Below are 14513 nucleotides of genomic sequence, written 5' to 3' on the forward strand. Positions count from 1 at the left end.
GACTGTGAGGGGCGGCCTTGGGGGTTGGGGTAGGGAGGAAGAGTGGGAGGGATGAAGGGCAGCTCCACCACAGGGAGGCCTTTGCTGCCCCTGGGGCTCTGCTGAGTTTCTAACCTCTAACCCCACAAATGCTTACTTTTCTTGAGACCCCCCCCCCCATGTAACCAACAGTCACTTCCTTGGGGTCAGACCTGGAAGGGGTGTCCTGGGGCCTCCAGTTTCTGGGGTCAGCCTAACTGGCTGAAGGCTCTGCTACAGCACAGTGCCAGGCCTGGCTCTTCCTGGGCCCGGGGGCCCCCAATGCCTCAGTTCTACCCAGCCTGGGGTGGGCTCCAGGACAGCGTCTTCTGCAGTGTGCTTCCCCTCCCCCCACCCCAGTCCCTTCACACGGCCTTTCCTTCTACCAAAGGAGGGTCCTGGGTTCTTACATCATCCTCTCAATTTCCTGAGTACCACTGCTTCTTCCAGATCCCTGGGGGCTCTATTCCCAGCCCAGATTTCTCAGTTTCCCCACCCCTTGACAATGTCTGAGTATCAATCTAGTCTTCCCAGCTTACTAACCTTTCTTGTCTGTCCATCATTCATCTATTTTCCCATCCATTTGTCTGTCCATCTATCCACCCATCACATTCATTTATCTATCAGTTTATCCAACTGTCCATTCATTCATTTACCTGTTACTCTATTCATCCATTCACCCATCTGTTTGTCTACTTGTCTATCTAACTGTGTATATGTTCATCCCATTCATCTGTTATTAAACCATCAGCCTATATTTCCGTCTATTTATCCAGTGTATCTCCAACCATCAATCTGTTCAACCATTGGTCCATTCATCCATCTACTCATCCATCCACCCACCCATCTCACCATCTGTTTATCTGTGCATCCTGCCAGGATTAATTGAGAAAAGTATTGCACAAGGTCCCTGCCTTCAGAGAGCACCTGATCTAGTCTGGGGGCAGAGGGATGACTTGAGACATGTTTTGATCCATTGATCTCTAGTGAGTCCACTCTACTAGAGAAGAACTGTTTGAGCATTCAATTTCCTCCCCTGTGTAGTCTAACCCTTTGCTTTATAGCCTTTTCCCACTAAGATTAGCCTGCATCCTTCCTGTCAGTGGAACCCCAGGCCCCCAACTGTTTCTTCACTGGCAGCAACGACAGGGGATTCACAGGTCTGGGTTCACCATTAGATCACTTCCATCTTCACTGATTTTTTGCATCTGCACTTGGGACTCTCCAAGGGGTGCAGGTCACAAGTCCCCAGGACTCCCTAGGAACCTGACCCAGGCCCCTCCTCAAGTGGAGGGGAGAGGTGGGCTGACTTAGAATCAACTCCATCCCTGCTCTACACTTCTTCTGTCAAGAAGGCAGAGTCCCAACTAACTGGATGTGTGTGGGGGTGAGTCTGCTCCATAAGAACCAGTTCCTGCTTGATGCCTTCATTCATTCATTCATTCATTCATTCATTCATTCATTCATTCATTATTGCCTTGGTTTGTTTATATGCTTATTTATCTACTACTTCAATCATTTAATCACTATCTTTTTATTGAGGGTCTTCCATGTGCTAGACACAAAACGTGAATGAGGCATGCCCTGGGCCTCCAAGAGCTCACAGGCCTGCAGAGAGAACAGACAGGTAAACAGACAGTATACTTCTTTGTGCACAAGAGGGAGATGCTAGGTGCATTGAGGAACAATTAATTTGATCAGGACCTCAGGTAGGAAAGCAGGCAAGAGGAAGGGCATGTCTGCTGAGGAACCAGCTGAGCAAAGGCAACGAGGTGGAAAGGAGCAAGGGAAGAGTGAGTCGCCATCCTTGTGACTGGAAGCAAGACAGGACAGGAAAGCAAGGAGCCTTGAGTGTCAAGCTGAGGAGCCTGGGCTGCATCTCGGGGCTACTGTGGAGTCTCTGCTGGTTGTAGGCAGGGAGTGTGGGCTCTTCTCCGTGGAGCAGGCAGCAAACCAGGTTGGCTATATATTCCTGAGGCTTAAGTCTCCAGGGACCCAGGAGAAGAAAAAATATTCCATTGTTCCAAGTCTGGCCAAGCCCAAGGGACCTGAGTGGGGAAGCCCCTAAAAGATCTAGGTCCCCACATCTCTGGAAATGTGCAGAATGACTCTCACTTTCTGTCCATTCATACACCAACAAGTCCTCCCAAAGGGCACCAGAGGCCTCTTCCTGAGACCTCACATCCCCAGGGACCTGCCGTTATTCAGTCTTTGGAACAGTAGAACCCAAGGATCTAAGCAATTCCAAGCAGAGCAGGAAGGGTCTGATGATTCACAACCCCGGAGCTCACGGCTCCTTAAAAAGGACGGACATTATTTTCTGAGTGCCCAACATTGGGCTGGATGCCTCTTCCACCCTCATGATCTCACATAACCAAGACAATCATCTGTTACATGAAGGCCCAAGAGGTCAGTGACTCGCCCAGGGTCACACAACTTATGAGGGGAGAGCTGGGGCGTGAAATCTGCCTTCTGGGGCTCTAGGAGGGGATGGATCCTAGCAGGGAGGGAAGGAAGCTGAAGGAAGAAAGAAGAAAGACTGAGAAGCCAAGCACGGAGACAGCAGGAAGGACAGAGATGGGGAAAGGCAGCGTGGAATGGAGAGGAAGAGAAAGAGAAACAAAATAAGAGAAAGGGTCAAAGGAGGGAAGTGAGGCAGCAATAACCTCAGGCAAGAAGAGAGAACCGGGCAAGGGTGGCAGGAAGGAGGACAAAGGAGAGAGAAGGGATGGGATAGCCGGTGGCGACGGGACCTTAGAGGAACACGTGCCCGGCCTCCTTCTTCTTCGGTGGAGGAAACGGAAAGGGTCCCCACTTGCCAGAGGTCACCAGGTACCTCAGGTCTGAGCTTGGGCTCTCAGTCAGCAAGAAATTGGTTTGAAACCAATAAGCCTTGGGGGCTCCAGGGAATGAGAGGTCAACAAAATTCTTTTTAATTATTTTATTTTTTGATTAGGTAAGAAAAGCATCTGGTACAAAACTCAAAAGGTACAAAAATGGAAACAGCTGCCCAGTTCCCCTTCCATAGGTTCCCCCCACTTTACTTGATTCTTGTGTAGTTTTCGAGAGATAGTCTAAGCATACACAAGCACAGAGGCATATATATTCTTTTTAAAATTTTACACAGAAGGTAGTATAACAAACACACTGTACTTCCCTTTGGTTGGTTTGTTTTTCTTTTCCCTGAATCCGTTCCATGCTCATGCATCTAGAGCTGTCTTTATTCTTTTTAACGACTGTATAGCATTCCATTGTTTGGATGGACTGCGATATTTTTAAATCATGAGAGACCTCATTCATATAAATGAGTGCACAAAACATTTACCTACCGTTTAAAGAATAATTATAAAACTAATACTTATGTAACCACCAGGTTAAGAAAGAAAACATTTCTAGCACTCCAGAAGCATCCCCCAAATGTCCTCTTACAGACCCCTCCCTCTCTCTAGAAGTAACATTATCCTAACTTTTTCAGTAATTATTTCCTTGCTTTTCTTTATAGTTTTATCACTAATGTAAACATCCCTAGCAGTATAGTTAAGTTTTTACCTTAATAAATTTTAATCTTTATAGAAAGAGAATCGTAGTGTAAATATTCTTTTGGGTCCTGCGTCTCTTTCCCACTATGTCGTTATATGTAGCTGTGGTCCATTTTCATTGCTATGTAGTATTCCAATTGTTTTAAAATTTTACTCAACCACTGTCTTATTGATGGACATTCAAGTTGTTTCCAGTCTTTTGCTATTACAAATAATACTACAATCAATAAAATTTGCTAATTTACACATATGCAAATATATGCGTAGGAGAAATTCCCAAAGTTGAAATGCTGGGTCAAAGGGCAGTGCTTCCCCCCCCCCCCCCCCCCCCCCCGCAGGAAAGCAAGAGGGGAGTGCCCATTAGAATAGTCAGAAGATGATTTGAGCTAAATGTTGTTTCCTAGGCTGAATGGACTACAGTGCTGGCTCGGGTGATGGTTCTCATGCTTTTATGTTTGCTTGTCTCTAAAAAAGCACCCTTCAACAATAAAGAACAAAACATATTTTTCTGCCTTCAATGAAAACCACTGTAGGAGAAAGGCCTACTTCTGTGGAAGTAAATATTTAAAGGGAAACGAAAATACTTTAAATTCTCCTTTATTTACATTTAGCTTTTCAAGGCTAATCTCAATGGTTAAGAGATTGCTACTTTAAAGAAAATCACGCTCTGACCCGAGGTGGGAGCGGTGCTGGTGACCCTGAGTCCCGGCCTCTGCGCCCGCACCCCAGCACAGTGCCCCCCACACAGTAGGTGTTCAATAACTAGGGGCGACAGGAATAGACCTGCAATAATTCGGTACCAAGTGGAAGCAGGCGGGACCACGTTCGTTCAAAAAGGACTGCGCGCCTAGCAGGTGCCGGGCGCGTTCCGAGCCCCAGGGGGTACAAGCGGTGAAGAAAACACGACAGTGCCCTCATCGAGTTGATATTTCAGTGGCGACTGGTAATAAAGTCATTGTATAATGTGAAAAAAAGAAAAAAAGAAAATCACTACAACCAAATACAAGCTGAGTCAGAAACCCTTGTGCACCTTCTTGTAGACTAATACATAGTATCAGAAATTACATGGAAATAAAAAGCCTTTAAATTATCATCTTGAAAATTACATATCTCTATCTTAACTCATTGGAATTGATAATTTATTTAGATTTTATAACATAGGTGCATAGGAATTTTTGACTCACCTCAGAAGAGATGTATTTTTTTATTGAGATATAATTGACATGTACTATTTTATTAGTTTCAGGTGTATTGCCTTTTCATTTTTGAGATAAATGATGATAGATGATAGATAGATGACAGATAGATAGATAGATAGATAGATAGATAGTCACATTGCCCTTGATAAAAGTTGTCCATTTACCCTCCTACCAACAGTATATGACAGTGCTGTTTCCCCACCGCACTGGACAAATGGGTGGCCCTATAGGGCTGGGCCCTGCAGAGTGACAGGGAGGCCAGGCAGGCTGGGGGTGGTAAAGGCGGAGCAGCCCTTTGCCCCCACTGGGCTGGGTGGCTGATGGGGGTAGGCTGGGTGCTATTGCAATTGCAAGGTAAGCAGCAACAGGAAATGTGGGTGCTGTGTCCTCGAAGCTGAGTCCACAGAAAGAACACAACCTCTGAACTTGTGGACCCCTCACCTTCAACCCAAAAAATGTCTAAAATGAGGGAATGCCCCCCACCCCACTTTCCTAGCAACTGGTCCCCCTGGGGAGTGTCAGGGCAAGTAGTAAAACTGAGGCCTCAGACCACAAGCTGGGAAAGTTGACCAAAAAGAGCTGAACCCATGTACAGAAATGGCCGTCTTGCAATTTCCTCTCATGGTTGAGACACTGGGAGAGGCTCCTTGGGCCCCAGCTTGGGTCGACTGGGCCCCTCAGAGCTCTCTGAGCGCTGGTCAGAGCACCGGACTAGTTCTTTAGTGCATTAGGACATCCAACAAATATTCACTCAGGGCCTCTACGGGCGAGGCAACCCAAACAGGCAAAGAACCCTGCCTGCCCTTGTGGGGCTTGCTCTGGAGCAGGAAAGGCAGGGGATAAGCACAGTACATGAAAGCATTTCACTGCATGTTAGAAAGTAACAAGGGCTATAGGAAGAGAGAGAGCACGGCTGGGTAAGGGGGATCGCAGGGTGGGTAGAGTGGATAGGGGGCAGTTTGCAGTATTAGAGAGGGTGGGCAGAGCAGGCCTCACTGAGAAGGGGACGTGTGGACAAACCCTGGAAACAGTGGGGGAGTGAGCCAAGGAGACGGCTGGGAGAAGAACTCCACGTAGGAGGATGAACCAACACAGCGATGGGGCCCACGTGAGGGGAGGGGAGAAGGGAGGGGCTGCGTCAGGCAGGGCCTTGGGGGATGTTGTGTGGGATTTGGTTTGGACTCTGGCGGGGAAGTGGGGGCACCACAGCAGGCTGCCGTTCTCTCTTATTCAAATCTGAAATTGCTGCCATTATCATCCCCATGGTCCAGAAGAGGAAACTGAGGCTCAGAAGTGACCCATGACTTGCACAACGTGGCTCAGCCAAGTGGTGGTTCAGGGGAGCCCTAAATCCAGGTCTGCCTAAGACCCCAGCTCACATCCATGGCAAGTGTTCATGGGTGCTTGTGGGCCAGGACAAAGGCAGGGGGAAAGGAGGGGCCTGTGTCCAGCCCCCACTGCACCTGCAGCAGTAACTCACTCCACCCTCACATAACCCCAGGAGGCAAGCACTTGATTATCACGGCCATTTTACAGATGAGGGAAAACAGGGAAAATGAGGCTCAGGCTGGTGAGGGGAGGTGCCCAAGGACACACAGCTGGTGACCAGTTCTGAATGGCCCTGGGTCTGTGCTTCCACTGTTCCTAACTCTAGTTTGTCCCATGGGTATTTCCCTACCTAAAAATCTTGCTTAGTGCTCGCTCGTCCACAGACTGAAGTCCAGACCTCTGAAGTCTATGCTGGAGCCCCCAACACCCAGAGTCTGGCCAGCCTTTTCACCCTCCCCCACTCCCAGTGGACCAGCACCACCCCCACCTCCAGCCAGAAGACACCTCTCAACATTCCCAGAACCTCTTTCTCAATCTCCCTTTACTCACAGGCCACCCCTTCCACACCCTCAAGGCCTCTCTGTCTTTCAAGGGCTCACCTCCTCCAGGCTGCCCTCCCCCCCAGACTCCCCTTTCCTTGTTTATCTCCACCTCTCCTCAGCCTCCCGAATCTCTCCTCTCATCTGTGCCAGCTCCTTTCCCCAGTCCCAACGACAGGAGACATAGATCTCCAGAACAGGCTGACCTCCACTGGGCCCTGAATCACAGCCACCCTACCACACCCTGTCTCCTGCTGACCAGCCCTACAGACGGGGAGCTAACCTCCTGGCCACATCACTCAGCCTTCGGCACCTCAAACCCACCGCCACCCACAGCGACTTCCTTCTGCTCACCACGGGCAGCACACCCCACCCTACTCATTCGCTGAGGACAGGAGCCGATTCCCTTCAGGCCCCCTCGTCTGTGGAGCCCCTGACACTATCCTCTTCTATCTAGATGCCCCTGGATCCTTCCCTGCAATTGGATGTGTGGCCTCTGGGCTAGTTCCTTCCCTTCGCCAAAGTTCAGAGGCTTGTTTCTTTAGAGGGGCCAACAAAACCCACCTGCCAGCATTGTTCAAAGGACTGAAAAACAGTGTGTCAGCCTTTACCTGGTATACAGTAGGGGTTCAGTTAGTGCACAGGTCCCTCATTGGCTACCACAAATGCTTACTGAGCCTTGTAGAGGGTAGGAGTCTGGCTCTGGAAACCTTGAGTTAAATCTTGTCCCCGTTCTTTGTTCACTGTGTAGCTAAGGGCAAGTCACTTCTTAGGGTCTCAGTGTCCTCATCTGTGAAATGGAGGCAATAATAGGCTGCACCTCATGGGATTGTGAGAATTAGACAAGATAGTGTGTGTGATGTGCGTGCTTGAGGCGCATGCTCAGCATCCCCTGGGAGGGGGAAGTCTTGTCCCTGTCCCCAAGGCTCAGGACCTCTGCAGCCCTCAGCCTCTCAGACCTCCCATAAGGCCTCTCCACGGTAGCCTTGGAAAAACAGAAATGCAGGGAGCCGGGAAGCTGGCAAGGAGAGTCCTGAGACAGCAGCCCGCCTCCCTCTTTCCCCTTCCTCACAATTCTCTCTCACCCTGCCTGAGCAACCAGCTCTGGGCAGGAGAAAGCCAGGTGAGAAAAGGGCTCAGGTCTGGAGTAGAGGGACTCTGTAATGGGATGAAAGAGGGACCCCTTGAAAAGCAGAAGGAAAAGTAATCATTACTGAGCTCCCACGATGGGCCCAGCACATTCGCTCTTTCCTCGCTAAGGCTATGGGACAGGAATTATCTCCACTTTACAGATGAGACATGGGGTTCAGGGCAGATACTTACACTGCTCCAGGTTCCAGAGCAGAAAGGGACAAAATCAGGATTAGACGTAGGCTTATGTTACCCTAAAGCCTGTGCTCTCAGCCCAAAGCCGCCCCAGTGTTTGTGCTATGAGCCCATGGGGCAGGGGTCTCTGTGCACAGGGCCCTGAGGGGACCACTGAGTGACAGGCTGACTTCGAAATCCAGGCTGTGGGGCCCAGGCCACTCTAAGGCTGCCCAAGGGTCCCAGACAGGTTCCAGGGCAGCCCAGTGTCCGAGAGCAGAAGGCACAGGCCCAGAAGGAGTTAACTGCATGAGGGGCCTGAGTGAATCAGAGGCTCCGCAGGCTGAGATGGAAATTCCCTGTGCATGGCGTGTGGTCACCCAGAAAAGGGAAACGGTGCTTTTCGGAGCAGGGGACAGCGGGGGCTGGAGCTTGGGAGCAGATGCCTGCTTGGGTGGGGCTGGCGAGGGTGTCGTGACCAAGGAGGCCTAGCCTCCGGGTCCGCTCAGGTCCTGGGTGGGAAAGAGGTGAGGAGCCGCCAAGCCAGCCAGGCCTGGTCATGCTCTCACGTGTCCATGGGCTCTGATGGATGGGTAGGAGTTCACCAGGCCCAGAGGAAGGAAGGACACGCAAGCCGTGGGAACTGCTGAAACCAAGGCACAGGGGTGTGACTCAGAATGGAGAGCCCATTACCCTACTTTTGCTGGGAAACTCTTTCCTGTCCTGCAGGGCCCATCCCAAGTGGCACCCCTCCCACCATAGGAAGCATCATTTCTTCTCAGTGTCCCCCGGCCTCAGTTTCCCTCTGGGAACTCTCAGGATTTTGCCTTTTCCACAGGACTGTGAGCAGGAGCCGTGTCCTAGCTTTAGAGACAGCTTGTACTCATCATAGAGCTGGCACCGAGTAGGTGCTCAGTGTTTATGAAATGAAAATTTCACAGAAGAGGATTCGGAGGTTCAGAGAAGTTAGGTGACACTCCATCAGCCAGCGGGCTATGGCTGAGCAGGCCTCAGGCTGGGGCTTTTGCCTCACCTGGGACTTGGCAGGACGGAAGGAATGGGGAAGGCAGATCCTTCCCTTGGGACAGGGCAGAGGGCACCGGGCACTGATGGCCTGGCCAGGAATAACCATCTGACAATTCTGCTGTGCAAGGCCTGCTTCCCCCTCAAGCTTCAGGCCAGCCTGCTTCTGCCCTTATAACAGTGCTGGGAAACTTCCGTCCTCCCAAAGGGGAGACTGAGGTTTGAGTGAAGCAAGGGGGCAATCAGATGGAGAGAAAAGGAGACTGGGCATTCAGAAGTCTCGAATGTCAATCCAGACACTTTGCAGCTGTGTAGCGCTGGACACATGGCTTCCCCTGAGCCTCAGTATCCTTTATGATGGAGATAATGGGATAGGCTTGTTCTGGGGACAGAAGGAACTGACTGATATAAACTGTAAACCTCGGGAGCAACGTGAGGTGGTTTGTCTATTATTAGCTATTAGTATTAATTGTGTCATCTGGTATCTCTCCTTGGCGCAGTCTCCTGCCGCAGCACCACCCTGCCTGCCACCTGCTAAGTAGGGTGTGCATGCTGTGGTCTCAAGCCCAGTGTTTTTCTATCATCCCAGCTCAATGATGCACCGGCTCGAGTGCCTGCGACCCACAACAGCCCGAAGAGTGGGCTAAAACTCTACTCCAGGAGAGTGGTGACTGGGGCCTCCTACGCAAAAACATGCCCCAGAAGTCCCCAGGTGCCCCAAATTCCTCCGCAGCACCCCAGATTCCTTGGCCCCTTGTGAAAGTTGAGGGTGCCCAAAGAAGCCACCCTCAGGCAGGGACAGACAGCATGGTGGCGCCCATTGCTGCTGGAGATTTTCCAAGCACAAAGGGGAACTGAGAACTGTGGGAATGTGCCTTGCGCAGTCAGGGTGGGCTGGGCCTGGTGGGGGGGGCTGCTCTAAGGAGCCCAGACTGATGGGGTCCTGGGAGTGAAGAGGAGAAGGGGACCTGCAGGCTGGCAGCTGTGGGGCTGGGGAGTCACTGAGAGGTGCTTTGCAGGTTGTCCAGAGAGAGCTGGCCAGGCAGTGGGAGGCTGGGGAGCTGTATGGGGAAGGAAAGAGGAAGCCATGGGGAGAGGGGGGATGGGGCTGCTGGGGATGGAGTGGGAGTGGGGGCTGGGGGCCTGGAGCCACTTTGGCCACAGCCACTTCACTTCTCCTGGTTTCGGTTTGTAAATAGCTGCTGGCTCCGTGCAGACGGGATGGGCCCTGCCCCTTCTGTGGCCTGTGTCCAGGGAGGCAGGTTTGAGTAGCTACAGATACTCAAACCCTGGATTTGAGGACCCCCAGAGGCAGTAAGGCCGGCCCGGCCTTTGACCTGAGTGGGCAGTTACTGGTGGGCCCAGCTCTGGGCAGTCCCAACCTGTGGTCACTGAGGTAATGCAGCTGAGACAGAACTTGATGACTTGGCCATATTGGGCTTATTTATAACTGGGCCTTCGTGGGCACAGCAGCTGCTGAGCTGCCAACTCAGCACATGGGCTGGCCCAGGGCACCAAGGCAGGAGACAGAATGGTGGAGCCCAGGCTCGCGTAATGGCCACTCAGGCTGGGCCTCAGGGTCTTGGGATCCCCAACGCCTCTCTGGCTGGAACCAGCCCTTGTGTTGTCTGCCATGGGCAAGCCTTAAGACATGGTGGGGAGCTCCTTGTGGGGCAGGCATCTCAGAACCTCCTGGGACAAGTGGGTGGCTGAACTCAGTCAGCGGACTCACTGGTCAGTTCCCTGGGGCTTAGGCCTCGGCCTTCCTGCAAAAAAAACTCTTCCTCCAGAGGTCAGACACTGTCAGCAAACCCAACAAGAAGCAAAGTCATCTCCCCTCCCCTTCTTGCAATAGCAGCTTAAAAACAAAACAAAACAAAACACATTCGGGAAAAGGTCAGAGCCAACTCCTAAGGCCTGGCCCTAATGGTGGGACTCCAGGCACCTGACAGATGGGAAGAGGTTCGGGTCCTTTCTGGGGCTCCCACATCACACCACGTGTCCTTGGCTGACTGAAGAGCTGGTCCTGCCCCCACCCTCCAAACAGCCGCTTGTCTTTCTTCTGAGGAAGAATGGGGGTGGGGGTGGGGGGTTGTCAAACCCTTTCCTAAGGTTTGCAGGAATAAAGATGTTCCTAAAATCTTTCTCCCACTTTTGAATCCTTCTGGATCAACCTTGTCACCTACCACTCCGTCCCATCAACACCCTGCCTCCCAAACTTGGTCCTGGCCATCCCACCTCCAAGCCTTGTTCCAGTGTGGCCTTCCACCTGGTATGCCCGGTCCGTCCCCTCAGTCTATCCAAGTCCCCTCTCTGTCCAGGCCTATGCCGAGCCCCAGTTTGAGAGTCCCAACTGTAGTGCTCACCCCTGTCTCCAAAGCTGAGGCTCTTGGGATATAAAAATCAACAGATGTCTGAATTGGGGCAGAAATGAACGAAGGAGTTGAAATCATGGGTGTCATGATCGCTAAACAAAAGAGAAGCCAAGGCCTTTTGTGGGTCAGGGATGGCCAAAGGCATTCAGTGAGTGAAGGATAGAGCCGAGACCAAAGCTACGTGCCCTGACACCGGCCTAGAGCTATCACCCCTGGGGCCTCTGACCTCTTGGGCCACCTGCTCAGCCTTGAGTGACAGCCCTGCCTGGCCTCTTCCTCTTGGCGGAAGCTGTTGGGGCTGGGAAAGATGGGGGCCTGGTGTAGGGGGTAACTCAGGCCATCCACCGCCTGGCCTAGGGCCTGGGGTGGCAGGCCCACTTAGGCCCCTCTGGGCAGAGTCAGGGCGCCCAGCCCGGTGCCGCCCGGGCTGCAGCTGCCCCTGTTTCCACATCATCAGTAGCAAGTCCGGCGCCTGAGAAAACAGGAAGCGCCCAGTCACCACAGGAAGCATGTGTGCGCAGCCTCCCCGCCCCCGGCCCATTGCAAAATGCCAACAGCCCCATTACCACAGGCACCACACAGTGGCGGGCAGAAATGCTCCAGCCGTCAGGCCTTCCAAGAAGCCGGACAGACAGGCAGACTCCAGCCCTCACCCTCCTGGGCCAGGCCACAGGGTGATGTCCAGCTGCAACCTTGAGGAGCCTGGGAGACCCTGGGCTCCTGGTCTCATGCCTTCCTCAGGGTTCTCAGCTCAATCCCCAGACTAGCCTGAGCCAGGCCTGCTTTGGCCATTATTAAATCAGAATATGGGGTCAGGGGTCACAGAGAAGCCATTTCTCTGACCTGATGGCTGGCATTTGAGAACTCTGTGCCCAGCCTTCAGACCCTGACGGGGCCCAATCCCCAAGCCTCGGCGAGGCCGTTGGCCCAGAGCCTGCCACCCTCACGACCCCAGGGAACCATCTGCTGTCAAGTCCACAGCTGCCACACCCTCTGCCCAGCCCCAGCCCTTCCCAACTGAGACCTTGCCCGCCCCTGGGGTCCTACCCGAGCCAGTCTTTAGGAGGCCTGGGCCTCTCTTCATCCCGCCCTGTCTGCCCCGACTCACCTCCCGTTTCTGGTCCCCTCAGGCTCAACCCTTGGAAGGAGATGGGAGTCCAGTGAGGCCGAGGCTGGTGCCTGGAGAGGCCTGTGCTCCTCCAGCCCCGGGGACAGCAAGGAAAAGAGAAGAGAGCAGAGCATTTCATGGCTATAATAAATCAAAGGGGGAAGTCGAGCAGGAGAAATAAGAAACTTCCCTACCCTGGGCACAGGGACCTGCCAGGCAGCAGCCCCCGGTGCCCCGCAGCCTTGCCTCCTCCCTCCTGCCTCCCTGGCCAGGGCCCAGATCTGGTGCCGTCTCCTCAGGCCTAGGCACGCCACCTGCCCAGAGACACCCCTGCTCCAGGCAGCCAACAACCTTGGTTGCTGTGCACTCTGGGGCTAGGCACCTCTCATCTCTGGGCCTCAGTTTCCTGTTAGTGGGCACTGACATCCCTGAGGCATGGCTGGTCCCACACAGAGAGACTGAAGATCAGTAGTGCCCCTCTGGACAAGGACCCTCAGGGAACAAAGGGAGGGATGAGGCATCCTGAGAATTCTTAGTGGGAGAGCTGAGCTGGGCTAGACAAACGTCTGTGATTGGAAACAGGAGGGCCCAAACAACAGGCAGGAGCCTGGAGCAGAGCAGGGAGAACTCCTCTTTGAGAAAGGGCAGGGTCTTGACCTCAATCTGTCCTTGACTCTGTCAAACCAGACCAAGGGGCCCAGGGGCTGGGGTCCCTTGTGGGGGCACTGGATATGCACCGCTACGGCATGCATCATGGTGTGTCCTCCTGGAGTGTCCACTCAGGTAGAGACTTAGAAGGGAACTTTTTTTTTTTAAAGGGGGGAAAGCTGACATATTAAAAAGAAGGATGCAAATCTGTATGAATTTTTAAGATGAAAATAGGAACTTCAGAAACATTTTGGCTAGCTTTAGGGCCACTATGAGCCATGCCCTCAGAGGCCCAGCAGGCCCTTCAGCTCCTCAGCCATTGGGGTACACTGGAGGAGACTCAGGATGCCTGTCGTTGAAGCTCTCCTGAGACGGTGTGTTCAGTCCCTTACTCCAGGGCTCTCGGCTCTCACTATGGGCAAATTCTCATCAACCCCAGCCCTGGTCTCCTGGTGATGTCTCCTGGCCAGCTGCCAGCCTGGCGCTCAGGGTTCTCAGGCAAGAGTGGCTGGGCCTGGGATCCCTTGGAGCCTCCGAGATTACGCTGCTTCACTCCCAGCCCTGTCAGCAGACGAGATAAGAAAGTGGCAGTGACTGTTGGAGTCCAGACTGCAAAGCCAGACAGATCCAACAGCTTGCAGTGTGTGAACCTGGGCAGTGATCTCACCTCTCCAAGCCTCAGTTTCCCCATTTGGAAATGCCTACCTTGAAAATTTGCAAAGAGAGACAGACAAAGGAGATCATGGAATGGGGCCTGAGGGTGTTCCTGTGGCCAGCCTCACACAACAACAGCCACTCCCATCTCCTCCTAGAAGCCCCACTTCCTCCCTCCTTTCCCCTCCACCTGCCTGACTCAGGGTGAGAACCTCTGCTCCCTGTTCTCTTCACCCCCAGAGCCCCTGGCCTCACTCTGACCTGTCCTGATCTGGGAGACTGCTGGAGCTGTGGTTCCCAGCCCTACTGCAAGGCCCTCGCCCTCTGGGACAAAGACCTTGGAGGCCCAAAATTCTGCCCTGGCAGGACTCCCCACTTCTGCTAGCACACAGTCTGCCCTCACAAGATACCCCCTTTCATCCTCAGACAGCCACAAATGATTTAACAACTGGTGCCATTCACCAGGCACTTCACATATACAGCATCTTGTAATCCTCGTAGTGGCAGGTATTCTTAACTGCACTTCACAGATGAGAAAACTGAGGCTCAGAAGGGAGGAGTGACTGGTGTAAGGTCAGCCGGCTAGAAAGGTGCAGCTCTAAGATGAGAACTCAGTTCTGACTGCCAACCCAGTGGAAAACCTATGCAAACCAGGAGGCAAAGCAGCACCTCTTTGTCTGGAAGAAGACTTCGATCCTTTCAGGGTGTCACTGGCGCCCAGGTCTGCGGTCATGGCTTATTCCCAGTTGCCCTGCTGTCTTCCCATCACCAGAGTC

Source organism: Rhinolophus sinicus, chromosome 14 (assembly GCF_057876585.1).
Source record: "Rhinolophus sinicus isolate RSI-liver-muscle chromosome 14, RSI-T2T, whole genome shotgun sequence".
Classification (NCBI taxonomy): domain Eukaryota; kingdom Metazoa; phylum Chordata; class Mammalia; order Chiroptera; family Rhinolophidae; genus Rhinolophus; species Rhinolophus sinicus.